A 13,415-nucleotide genomic window follows, 5' to 3' on the forward strand; every position below is an offset into this window, starting at 1 on the left:
AAGCTTTATATTCACACATTTAGAAATCTACCACTCTCATGAATGGAGTTAAGCATAAATTACATAATTATTCAGAAAGGTTAAAAAACATATAAATTATAAGTTATAAATAGAAATATAGATGCGTTACTTTTGACAGCAAGGATTGTTTGGTTGTGAAAATTCTGACTTAAATTGCGTTATTGGCCTATTGCAGAAATCAGTCTGAGTGCAAAGTACAGACTCCTGTGAAAAGGAGTGCAGAATGATATGGTGCATTTCTCTCCCTCACTGCTTTGTTTGAAACACAGTTTTCATATTTCTATGTGAAGCACTGTATGAGAAATGTCATAGAACCCAGGGGATTTGTCTGATGGAAATGAGATATGTAACAGGAACAGCAAAAAAATATTGATATGGCATATCTGGGTTAGAAAATTTGATTAAATAAGAACATATAAAAAGTGTACATCTGTGTGTATTTTATTGCTGCCCCTGTTTTTGTTCTCCTTTCAGCACTTGTAGTTAGATGCATCAGAGGATTCTTGGTAGTCTGACCAAGGTAGGTTTTTGTACAGCATTTTTTCAACATGTGAACCAGCTTCCACTGATCTCATGGTAACTCAAACAGTAATAATCTCCAGCATCTTCAAGCCGGGCATCGCTTATGGTCAGACTGAAATCAAGACTATTTCCTCCAGAGTGAAAACTGCCTCCCCCACTGATTCTAGATGAAGCACTTGACGGCTTCATTGTTGTAAAATATACGAGGAGTTTAAGTGCTTCCTCTGGCCTCTGAAGATACCAGGAGATGTAGTAATCTTTACTGAGCCCTGTGGATACCTATAAACTACAGTGTTAAACTTACAGTCAATGGAGACTATTTGACCGAGCTGAACTGATTTAACCTCAGATTGAGTCACAACAAACCTGCCCCAGAGAGCCTGTGAGAGAAAGAAGCTAAAATAATTATAAGTGCATAAGAAAAAATGTATGATTTGAAAATGAAATTACCTTGGATGCAGTAAAATGCCCAGATGAACAGAATCATATTGGTTTGTGTTTTAGAGAGAACAGTTCTTGGACCTTTTCAAAGTGTTGACAGGACTATAAACACAGGAGTATAAGCACTGAGGCATGAGCTGCCAATGCGAAATATCATTACAGTGGAAAAACCCTTCCCCATCATGTAACGACTGGCTTTGTAATATATTGGCTATATATGAATTGAATTGAAGTGAATCATCAAGTTTAATTAAAATTTGTCTGGTTATCTCAAAAAGGTTTTTGCAGTGAATGAGAATGAATTATTGTGTTGGTTTTTGGTTGAAAGTAAGTGCAGAATGAAATAAGATGGATAAACACTAACAAAATGTGGACCTGAATATATCAGGTAGCAATGTAGCATATTTAAATTATTATTATTGTTTTTGTTTCATACTTACTGCATTGATAAGTAATGCCAGATTGTAAATTGGACTGTATAAGCAACATTTTATATGAAATAAATGCTTAAACATTATTTTACATGAAAGTATTGATGTGATGTGCTATTTGTTCTTAATAGTGCAGTAATCTTTGTATCAGTATTATTCATAGTAATGGAATTATATAATATTTAATATTTTATTTCTTAGTGGTAGAATTTGGACATTATTAAGATGAAACTTATTTAATGATGTAGCTTTATCTTATAGCTTTTTTACTATCAGCTGTGAATGACAAACTGGTTAAGTCAGCGTCAGTTTTAGTGCAGGAGGTTTTTGTACAGCTGTTGATTGGGTTTGTATCACTGTGGCGCACGTTCGGTGGAGGCACCCGACTCTCAGTTGGAAGTAAGTAAATCTATTTCTATTTTTAAAAATTAAACACTAAAGTAAAATAACAAGAGAGGATTTGTTTGTATTTAAACACATTTTCGAAGATGAGACCAATAACTAATATGAAAATAAATCATTGTAAAGTTTTGTTCTTGCCTGACAATACCATCTGCACACTTTTGTTATTTCTCCTTCAGACCAATTTAAAACAGCCACTTTTTCATTTTTTATTTTTGGGCATTTTACCGATCAGAATGGTAAACGGTATTTGACAAACATTTTTTCATTTATTTAGCCTGAAATAGAAAGCTAATGTCTGTATGAGTATGCAGTCTCTTATTCACCTTTACAAATCTATTTAACGCAGGCAAAGAAAAAGATATATTTTTTACACATAAAAAGATAGTAGGACAGCTTAGGAATTATGGAAAGTTCAAATTATGTATTATTATTCATTATATTTAATGATTGGTACAGTAAATGTTAAATTAATCATTAAATGTTTTTAATAATTCTGGATTCATGAAAATGTTTTTTGATGAATGTCACATACTGTATGTCTTCATCTGATGTAGCTTTTAATCTACAGTAAAATCAGCTATAAGTAACTGTAGCAAAGTGATTTTTTTAACAAGAAATAATTTAATAATAATACGAACAAACGAAAAATAGAAACCTGAAGTGTTAAAGATAACCATGCCTACAGCTCAAAAAGCACAGCATTGGAAAAGGAAAGCATAAAGTGATAACTTATACTTTGAATGTAAGTTACTTTGCATAAAAGTGTCTGCCAAATGAATAAATATAATATTATATTATGATTTTATATGTGTATACTTGTTTTGATACTTATATTGTGAAATACTTTGACAACCCAGTGAGGACTTTTACTGGTCTTCACTATTAAAAAGTCTTATAAATCAGCCAAAATAAATTTTTATTTAAATCTATAGTATTCTGCACATATTTCTGTGATGGATATGTTTGGGTTAGGGGTTGTGTTATATATCATCAACCTGATATAAAATCTGTGGAAGTCTATGCAATGTCCTCACAAACGTGTGGGTGTGATTGCTGAAGAAATATGTTTTTACAGGCTGTTGCACTTGAGATCTGCTTGATTAACTCTTAAAGGGAAGTGAAAGACACTCAGAAAGACTGATAGAGCTGTTTTCAGAAGAACGAAGCCTCACAGTTTCTGTGTCTCTCTTTAGCTGCGGCCCGTCCCGCTCTCACAGTGCTGCCTCCCTCCAGAGACGAGCTGCAGCAGGGTAAGGCTACAGTGCTGTGTGTGGCCAGTAAGGGATTCCCCTCTGACTGGAAGCTGAGCTGGAAGGTGGACGGCAGCAGCAGGAGCTCTGGTGTCAATCTGAGTCCCGATCAGCTGCAGAAGGATGGACTGTACAGCTGGAGCAGCAGCCTGAGCCTCACTGAGAGTGAGTGGAGCAGAGCAACAACCGTCAGCTGTGACGCCACGCACTCGTCCCACAATGCAGTGACCAAGATCCTCAACACAAAGCAGTGCGATGAATGAAATATACTAACAGCATAAAACAGCATACTAACAGCGTGTGTGTGTATTGCTCATATATAGGCTACTTATCTGTTGTAATTCTACAACTGCAATGATATAAAAGTTTTGTTTCTCATTTTATTCTTGCTGCCAAATAAAAGCTTTTTTCTCAAATATGATGTTGAATTCTATGAACATTTTAAAACAAAAAACACGTAAAATATGAAATACCACATTTTTGGGGTTTTAGGAAACAGCATGGAGGGACTATTTTAATATTGAAAATATCAATTACAGCAAAAGAGATATTTATGTTAAAATATTTTAGGTAAAATTAATTAATGAAGTATTTAAATATTTATTTATATTAACCGTCAACTGTGACGCCACGCACCCGTCCCACAATGCAGTGACCAAGAGCCTCGACACGCAGCAGTGCTTGAATTCTGTGAACATTTTAAAACAAAAACAAAAAGAAAAAAAGAAAGATAAAAAATAAACACCTAAAATATGAAATAACACTTTTATTGGTTTTTATTATTTATTTATTTTTTAGGTTGTGTGATATCGTAATGAGCAGCATGGATATGTAGACAATATTTTAATATTGAAAATATCAATTACAGTAAAAGAGATATTTATCAAAAGATATTTTAGCTCCATTTAATTAATGAAGTTCATAGTTACTGCATGAGTACTGTATTTACTGTGTCGTCTGACTGAGGGAGGTTTTTGTACGATGCTGTTTCACTGTGTGAACACTGTACTACTATAAGCCCCCATACAGTAATACTCTCCTGCATCCTCAGGCTGGACTCCACGTATGTTCAGTGTAAATTCATATCCAGAATAAGTTCCACTGAACCGGTTTGAAACTCCAGATGCAAGGTTACTAGTTGTGTAGATCAGGAGTTTAGGAGCTTTTCCAGGTTGTAGCAGATACCAGCTCATTAAATAACCAATTCCAAAAGATGCAGTGCAGCTGATAGAAGCAGATTCTCCTGCTTTAACAAACAGAGACTCAGGAGTCTGGACCTCTTGATGAGACACTGAGAGAGAGATCAAAAGTGTTACATTTAAATACTAATTACAAGATAAAATATTTGTAACTAAAAAAATAAATAAAACGAAGCACAAGAAAAAAAAAAAGATAATATAGAAAAATAAGTTTTTACCTTGAGCAAGCAGACCCAGTGTAGTCAGAATTAGTAAAAGAGACATGATTGTGTTGTGTGTCAGTGACTCTGAGGGACTGAACACACATCGATCATCAGAGGAGTTTTGTGTGTGAAGCAGTAAACATGCAAAACACTCACTAATCAAGACTCCTAACAAGTGCTTAGAATAAATACTGAATTAATCACATTATAAATGTGAACCAGTGAAATGTGAAAACTTTTGAAAATGATCTTTTCATACTGTAGATGATGTTTTGAGAAAAATAAATGATAAAATCTCCTAGTATTTCATTAAAGATAACTAAATGATGGAGAAACATTTAAATATAAATGCTATACAATATAATAAACTGCTGTATCTAACATACTATTTATTATTAGCTAGAAGACAAGCAAATTAATAGTGTTGAATAATTTAATACAAAATTATTTGCATATTATTCATAGTGACCACTGAGATACAGTATATGTTAGATATACTGTCACAGAAGAATGAATGAATGAATGAAAAAACTTATTATTATTTTATTATTTAAAATAATAAAAATAATTAGTCTGGATTAAATAAGGAGGATGGAATGGAAATTAAAAAATATATATATATATTGTTGGGCTGGATTATTAATTATATTAAACACATAAACATTGTGAGTGCTTAAGTGTCATATTTAATGATTATTTTTGTTCTCTTTTCAGCACCTACATTTGCATTAGAAGATGTTCAGTAATCTGACCCAGCTCTTGACTGCCTGTGTGAACACCCAGCTGTCAACGATCTTACATATACATGAGATACATTAAAGATATATAAAGTTACCCAGTTACTCCACTAACTGTTTCATTCCATAGTGAAGTGTTGGTGGCTTTTGAACATGAGAAGCTGATAGAGACAGAATTTCCTGCTTCAGCAGACATATTTAGGTCATACAGGTTCAGACTCAGGAGACTGAACCTCTTTATGAGATACTGAGAGAGAGATCAAGAACTAATGAGAAGTTTTGCATCTGCTCTAAAAGTTTAAATTAATAAATATAATATGTGACCCTGGACCACAAAACCTTAAGTGTCAATTTTTTTTGAAAGCTGAAAGCTGAATAAATAATCTTTCCATTGGTGTATGGTTTGTTAGGACAATATTTGGCCGAGATAAAACTATTTGAAAATCTGGAATCTGAGGGTGCAAAAAAATCTAAATATTGAGAAAATTGCCTTTAAAGTTGTCCAAATGAAGTTCTTAGCAATGCATATTAATGATCAAAACTGAAGTTTTGATATATTTATGGTAGGAAACTTACAAAATATCTTCATGGAACATGGTCTTTACTTAATATCCTAATGATTTTTGGCATAAAAGAAAAATCTGTAATTTTGACCCATACAATGTATTTTTAGCTATTGCTACAAATATACCCCAGCGACTTAAGACTGGTTTTGTGATCCAGGTTCACATATAGGTAATAAGTACAATAAACGGTTCAGTGGATATGAAACTGATTTTACAATATAACTGGGCACAAATTAAAAATTCAGCACATCAATTTAAAAAAATGTATCATGTAGAATATATTTGTGAACCTTGAACAAGCAGACCCAGTGTCCCTAGAATTAATATAAGAGAAATAATTGTTTCTTAAGTATGTGTCAGTTTTAAGCACAGTCAGTTAATATGCAAAACACTACACCCTCAAAAACGCATTCAGATATTATTAATTCAGAATTGATATACACCCCCCGACTCTTAATGCATCGTGTTTCCTTCTGGAGCATCAGTGAATGTTTGAACCTTTTTTAATTGTTGTGTTTGAGTCCCTCAATCATCCTCAGCGTGAAAAGATGCATCTCAAAATCATACAGTCACTGCTGGAAAGGATTAAAATATGCAAAAGATGCTGGAAAACTGAATATTCCACAGGATATGGAGGATTTTTCTGAATAACTGTTCAGAACAAACAAGGGACTCATGAACAACCATCACAAAATCGCAGATCATCCAGCTAACCACACAGTATTAAGAACCAAGGGTTCCCAAACTTTTGAATGGGGTTGTTTTAATAATGTCAGCTATTTTTTGTCTTGTGGACTAAATGTAAACATCTTTTATACAAAATATCTTACTCAGGACAGTAATAAATAAAAAATAACATGCATTTTGTATGATCTGTCTTATTTTGTTAAAATTACTCACATTTTCACACACTGAAAAAAATTATACTAATTTTTTTTTAAGGTAAGTGGTTGCAATCAATCTATTTGAGCTACATTTAAATAATCAAATTTAGTTGACTAACTTTCAGCAAAATTTGTTTATTTAAATGTAGCTAAAATAAATTGATTGCAACCACTTACCTTAAAAAAAATTAGTAAATTCAATGTATCATTTTTTTCAGTGCAGATTCTGCAAGAGGTTCACAAACTTTCAAGCAGTACTGTCTATATATATATATATATATATATATATATATATATATATATATATATATATATATATATATATATATATATATATATATGTACATACTGAACATACAGTTTACAACATTTTATTTAATAATAATTTCATTATTTTTTTCTGATGTGCATCTGAATGTGTTCTGAATCTTGCATATTAATTTGCATATTAACTGAACACAGTGCTTAAAGGGGTCATATTATGCTTTTTAAAAGATCATTATTTTGTGTATTTGGTCTAACAGAATATGTTGACATGTTTTATTGTTAAAAAACATTATTTTTCAAATACTGTACATTATTGTAGGTCCTCTATGCCCCGCCTCTCTCAAAAGCTTCGTTTTCTACAAAGTCCCTCCTTCCGACAAGCACAGTCTGCTCTGATTGGCCAACTGGCACAGTGCATTGTGATTGGCCGAACACAACAAGTCGCGTCGGAAATGTAACACCTTTCCATAATCGCGAGCTTCAGCTTTCAAAATTATAGTAAAGAAAGACAGTTAATAATGTCCTTAGTTGTACCATCATTTCAAGCCCGAGAGGGGAACAGAGTCGCGTGACAGACACAGTGATGAAGCTCATACGTGTTTGCACACAAGCCGTGGTTGTGTGACCGTTTCTCCCTCTCTGTCTCTCTCTCTCACACACACACACACACACACATTTACCCACACACACACAATGCTGCGCTGTGACTCTCTCTCTCTCTCTCTCTCTCACACACACACACACACACACACACACAAACACAACATTTAAACAGTCAATAGCAAATACTTAAGCTAATAACAAAACATACAGTCACTGATTCAGAAGCACCAGATTATCAAAGCAAAGTCAGAAATACCTCCTCTCTTAGGTTCATGAAACGGTCGTCCATAAAATGCGTTGCTGTTCTGTTGTAAGTAATCTTAATGATTCCTAAATGCATCTCTGAAGGCCAAATAAAGTGCTTTTGCTTTCACCTAGAAACACTCAGCTTCTCCCTGACAGAGCTGCATCAACACTACTGCGGTTACTGAAAACACGCCTTCTTTCTTTGCCTGAACATTTGGGCCGCATTATGCAAATATTTCCACATCTTGAGGTCAAGATGTGGGGGCGTGTTTGAATGAGCCGGTTTAGGGGGGCGTGGCAGAGTCTTAACTTTGATAAAGAATATCTCTTTGGTTTTGAGACTTTAGTCTTTGCAATTTCAGGGATCTTATCTATGCATTATCAGTTTTTATCTTAAAAGCTCTTATTATCAGCTTTTAACACTCCAAAGAGAAAGAAAAACTTGAAATCGCATCATATGAACTCTTTAAAACTCCACTGATGATTATTAGTGTGTATCACTGACACATACATAAGAAACAAGGATTTCTCTAATGCTGGGAACAGTGGGTCTGCTTGCTCAAGGTTCAAAAATATATTTTCTACATTATGATAATATTTATGGAAAATAAAATTAAATTTGTGATTAACATTTTTATGTTTATTTATATTTTGTTCAATAATATATTTAGTTCAATAGATTTATAGTAGACACATGAAGAGGTTCAGTCTGCTGAAGCAGGAAATTCTGTCTCTATCAGCTGCACTGTGTCACGGTGCACACACAAGGGAGGAACTAGGAACACGCAGACGAGGAGTAAACTCAAGATAACAGTCTTTAATCAAATCCAAACAAGGCAAGGCTGACACAGACAGGAACGAGCTGACCAGACCAATTCAAACTGAACAGACAATAAATACACAGGATAATCACTAAAGCACAGCTGGACAAGAATTAACTAATGATCACAATAAACAAGAACAGGAAACAAACCAAATAAGGAAACATACAGGGTACGGAGTCCAGCCTGCGGATGCAGGAGTTTATTACAGTGAGTGTGACAGGTTCACAGTATGAAATAACATCATACAAAAACCATTCTAAAAGTTCACAATATCAGTCACCCACTACTAGTTCAGTATAAATGAAATATGACATCCATATTCTGTGTTTCTGTGATGAATAATTACACTTTCTCGCATTTGTTCATTCTCTGTTTCAAACCTGAAATACTAATGATGCTGAAATGTATATTTCAGAGTAATTTTACACATGATTTGAAGGAGTAGTTAAGATTTTGTAAAGTAAATTGGTTTTGTATCACTGTGGCACACATTCGACACACAGCAGTGCGATAACCAGTGATAGACTATCATGAATTATCACTCATTCATACTCAAACAACCACACATACACAGTCTTACTGATGGACAAACAATGCTGTGTACAAATTATTTTTTTATGTTAATCTTTCTTAAAGCATGCTTTAACACATAACATACGTTTCTAATAAAAGTGTGTTCGTTTATCATTTTTATTTTTTGCCAAATAAAATCTTTTTATATGATTAATTGTGTATAATTATTTTGTCCTTATTTAGTCTCATTTCATTCCTTTGCCATACCATTAATTAATTTTATTTTCATTTTATTAGTTTACATGCTGTTACCATTCATATGAACAAATTGATCATCAACATCACAAGAAAATAAACAGCTTATATATTTCATTTTAAATACACAAGGGAAACCCTGTTCTGGTTGTTAAAAGAATACTAAATAAAAACAATATGGATTCTGGCTTATTTCACACTGAACTGGGCTGTTTACATTGTTTAGTTAAAGCATGAATTTGAGAAGTTGCTTTGGCCATGGTGCGTTTGCTTTCATCAAGTTTGGACGAGTTTTATTGGACTGTTCATGTGGGAACTTGACTGAAATATTCATTATATGTTCAAATGTTCATTATTAATTAGGTAGAATGTGTTGAGGAGTGTGTGACAATAATGAACATCAACAGTTCACCAGCATTAAAGATATGTTTTCTGTGTGTATGCTTGTGTAAAGTCAGTGAGGTGAATAATGATCTTCAACATCTTCAGAAGCTCAAAGCTGCAGCGCTGTAGACTCACACAGAGAGGTTTTTGAACAATGATTTTACACTGTGTGAACACCCAGTCCTTGGTGCCAGAGACTCCCTTATCATGTTTACTCTGACAGTAATAAACTCCTGAATATTCAGGCTGGACTCCACTGATGGTCAGAGTAAAATCTGTGTGATTTCCACTTTCACTGCCACTGAATCTAGAAGAAACACCTGAAGCTCTGTCTGATGTGAAATAGATCAGGAGTTTAGGAGCTTCTCCAGGAATCTGATGGTACCAGGACATGCAACACTGAGAGGTATCCTTTTTCCAACACTTCATAGATGGTTCATGATTACTGTCATGAATAGGCTTCACTGTTTGATTTTCTGATTGAGTCAGAATCTGCCCCACAGAACCTGAAGAGACAGAAAATACTGTAAGCAACAATATTAGCACATGTAAACATCTAACACTTTATATTTATAATGTATCTGCTAGACCGAGATCCAATCTCGCCTACTCTATTACAAGGACTAAGTATGGTGTTGCACATTTTGCATACTGAACACTACTAATTAATGATAGCATAGACTCTGACTTGAAGATCAAAACAAAGCTAAACTTTAACATTTACATTTACATGCTCAGGTTAAAAATATGAATATAAGTTTATGAATATATTTTCAGTATTTACATGAAATAAAGTATAAATCCTATCTCAGCAACCGTGAATCTGTGGATTGCTTAGATCGACTGACAATATGAATTTCTATATACTTACTGCAGATACAGGTTATGAGTGTCCAAATAATGACAGATATTAAAGTCATGTTTGCTTTAGGATCTGTTATCAAGGAGGTGAGCTATAAAGATGCAAATGCAAAGTGTCTTCACAATGTAAATGTTCTTTCTGAGAACAAGAATTGTTTTTGTTGTTTTTGTTTTGTTTTGGACGCTTTCAGAATTCTAACAATCTCAGTTATTGGTCAATAAATATTAATTATTCACTCATAAAGACACATATCAGTGTAACCTGTAAAATCAACATTCGTATCAGCCTATAGCCTAATTGTCCTCTGATTTATGTTGTAATTTATGTCTAGGGTTAGTATATGGTTCTTTGACATACGCATTGTTCCAGAACCAAGGCACGATATTATGACTAATATTGTGATTTTAATGTAATATGAATGCTTATATTTTTATCACTGTATTTAAAATATAATAATAATATAATGCTCGCATCAGCATTTGCTGCTGCTTTTTGAAGGTTTTAGGATCCTACCAACTGTGAATTTAAGCATAACTGGAGTAAGGCTAAAATTCACTTACTGAATAGGCTATTCATTTCAGCTGAATTCATTTCAAATCTAAAATTACAATTAATATGTCAAAGACAGATTGTTACTTCTGTTGTTCAAAATGCTACAAATTAGGGCAGATTCAAGGATACTGAAACAGACACATGGATTTCATGTTTCATTTATAATTAACTAAACTCTAATTTATTCATCATTGTGTATTATCTCATGGGTGTGCTATCTATGTATGCAAATATAATTAAGCACTTTTCTGATGATATCAAAACTGACTGATATTGTGTACTTCTCAGTATTCTCATAGTCTCTGCTGTCTGACTGAGAGAGGTTTTGGTATGAAGCTCTTTCACCGTGTGCACACTCCGCCACTGTAAGCCCCCATACAGTAATAAAGTCCTGCATCCTCAGTCTGGACTCCGCGTAGATTCATTGTGAACTTAAGTCCAGTCTGACTTCCACTGAACCGATCTGGGACTCCAGAATTAAGTCGATTTGCTTTATAGATCAGGAGTTTAGGAGCTTCTCCAGGTTTCAGCAGATACCAGCTCATGTCATCATCAACTCCGTTGGTCCCAGTGCAGCTGATAGAGACAGAATCTCCTGCTTTAGCAGACAGAGACTCAGGAGACTGAACCTCTTCATGAGACACTGAGAGAGAGATCAAAAACAAGTATTACAATACTTCAAAATACAAACAAAGACAAATTTTCATATGCTATAAAACAAAGTAAATATAAGAAGTTCCAAATGATTCATTCCATAATGTAGAAAATAAATTTTTGAACCTTGAGCAAGCAGACAGAGTGTCCCCAGCATTAGAATAAGAGAAATCATTGTTTGTTATGTGTGTGTGTCTGTGTCACACACTAATAAGCATCAGTGGAGTTTTAAGCACAGTCTTCAGTTAATATGCAAAACACATTCAGATGCATCCTGGAATTTACCACAAAAATTATCAAAATACATTTAGCAGCATTTAATCAATTAACATTAATAAAATACTATAAAAATAGTTAATTTCTAATTTTGACCTGTCTAAGCAAAACTAAACTAAGACACAGTCTTACGGTGTTATTGTGAGTGTTAGTGTTAGTGTCAGCGTCAGTTTTAGTGCAGGAGGTTTTTGTACAGCTGTTGATTGGGTTTGTATCACTGTGGCACACGTTCGGTGGAGGCACCCGACTCTCAGTTGGAAGTAAGTAAAATTCTTTCTATTTCTATTATTTGTATTAGTATTTCTATTAATTAATCAGTTAGTAATAAGAAGGAGAAGAACGGACCAATAGAAGAAGAGTAACTAAAATAAAAAATAGCCTATCCTCAGACAATTTTTTCCCTTGTGTGACAGCATTTATACTTATGTGTTCTAAACAGGTTCAAATTAATTAATTACCTTTTTATCTGTTTGAGTGGTAAATAACAAATATGCATTTTATAGATTATGTTTGTGTACTTCACATGAAACAGAAATATGTCTACTGTTTCAGATGTTTAGGAACAAAATAAATCACTTCAATTTTAGGTGAAATACTTATAAAATAAAAAATTATTTTCTTTTTCAAGTCTGAATATATTGTTCAGAATATAAACCTGAAAGGTAGACATCATTCCAATCAGAGATCGTAAATATTCTGTCATAATCTATTATTACCTGTCATTTTAAATTTCAGATTTTAATTATAATAACACATTTAATTGCTTTTATATTTGTTCACATTTTCAATTTTAATAATGAACCTACAGGACGAGCATATAGGCATTTATTTATTCATGAAGAGCACAGATGAGCAGAGACTGCATCACTTTTCATGTTCAACACCACACCCCGTAATGACAGTGGAGGCCACTAAAAACAACAAAATATGCTAGGGCTGGGTAAAAAACAAAAAAAAAACAATTTCTGGATTTTAATAGATTTTATGAACCAATATTGATTCTTAAATCCCACTCAATGCTGTTTTCAGTTGATGAATGAACAGTAGCTACATGTAATGTGCCTCCCATCCAATAAATCGCAATAGGCTAAACTTTTGTTGTTACTTGTCATATGAAACAAAGTCTCAGATTTTAATTTCTGTCAATATATCACCCTCAGCGTAATCTGTCACAGTCTGTGACAGCCTTCAGATTTTTTTAAATTATCGGTTAACGTGACCTCTGGTTCCATTATATACATTTATGTCTCATAGTCATGAATCTTGATTTTTTTTTTTTATGAACACTGATTATATTAATATGAATATTGACACTAATGT

The 13,415-nt window shown here is 33.5% G+C and overlaps 2 gene segments (V, D, J or C); one reads left to right on the forward strand and one right to left on the reverse strand.

The window, feature by feature from the left end:
• The first annotated feature begins 594 nt into the window (after positions 1 to 594).
• Positions 595 to 3,483, forward strand: LOC306885803 (Ig kappa-b4 chain C region-like). The segment is given in 3 exons: positions 595 to 649; positions 1,692 to 1,814; positions 3,014 to 3,483.
• A 5,895-nt stretch (positions 3,484 to 9,378) lies between these two features.
• Positions 9,379 to 12,023, reverse strand: LOC306885711 (immunoglobulin kappa variable 1-6-like). The segment is given in 3 exons: positions 11,946 to 12,023; positions 11,511 to 11,808; positions 9,379 to 10,257 (listed from the first exon to the last, which is right to left on the reverse strand).
• Between the last annotated feature and the right edge of the window lie 1,392 nt (positions 12,024 to 13,415).

The sequence above is a fragment of the Barbus barbus genome, assembly GCF_936440315.1.
Source record: "Barbus barbus genome assembly, chromosome: 19".
Taxonomy (NCBI): Eukaryota; Metazoa; Chordata; class Actinopteri; order Cypriniformes; family Cyprinidae; genus Barbus; species Barbus barbus.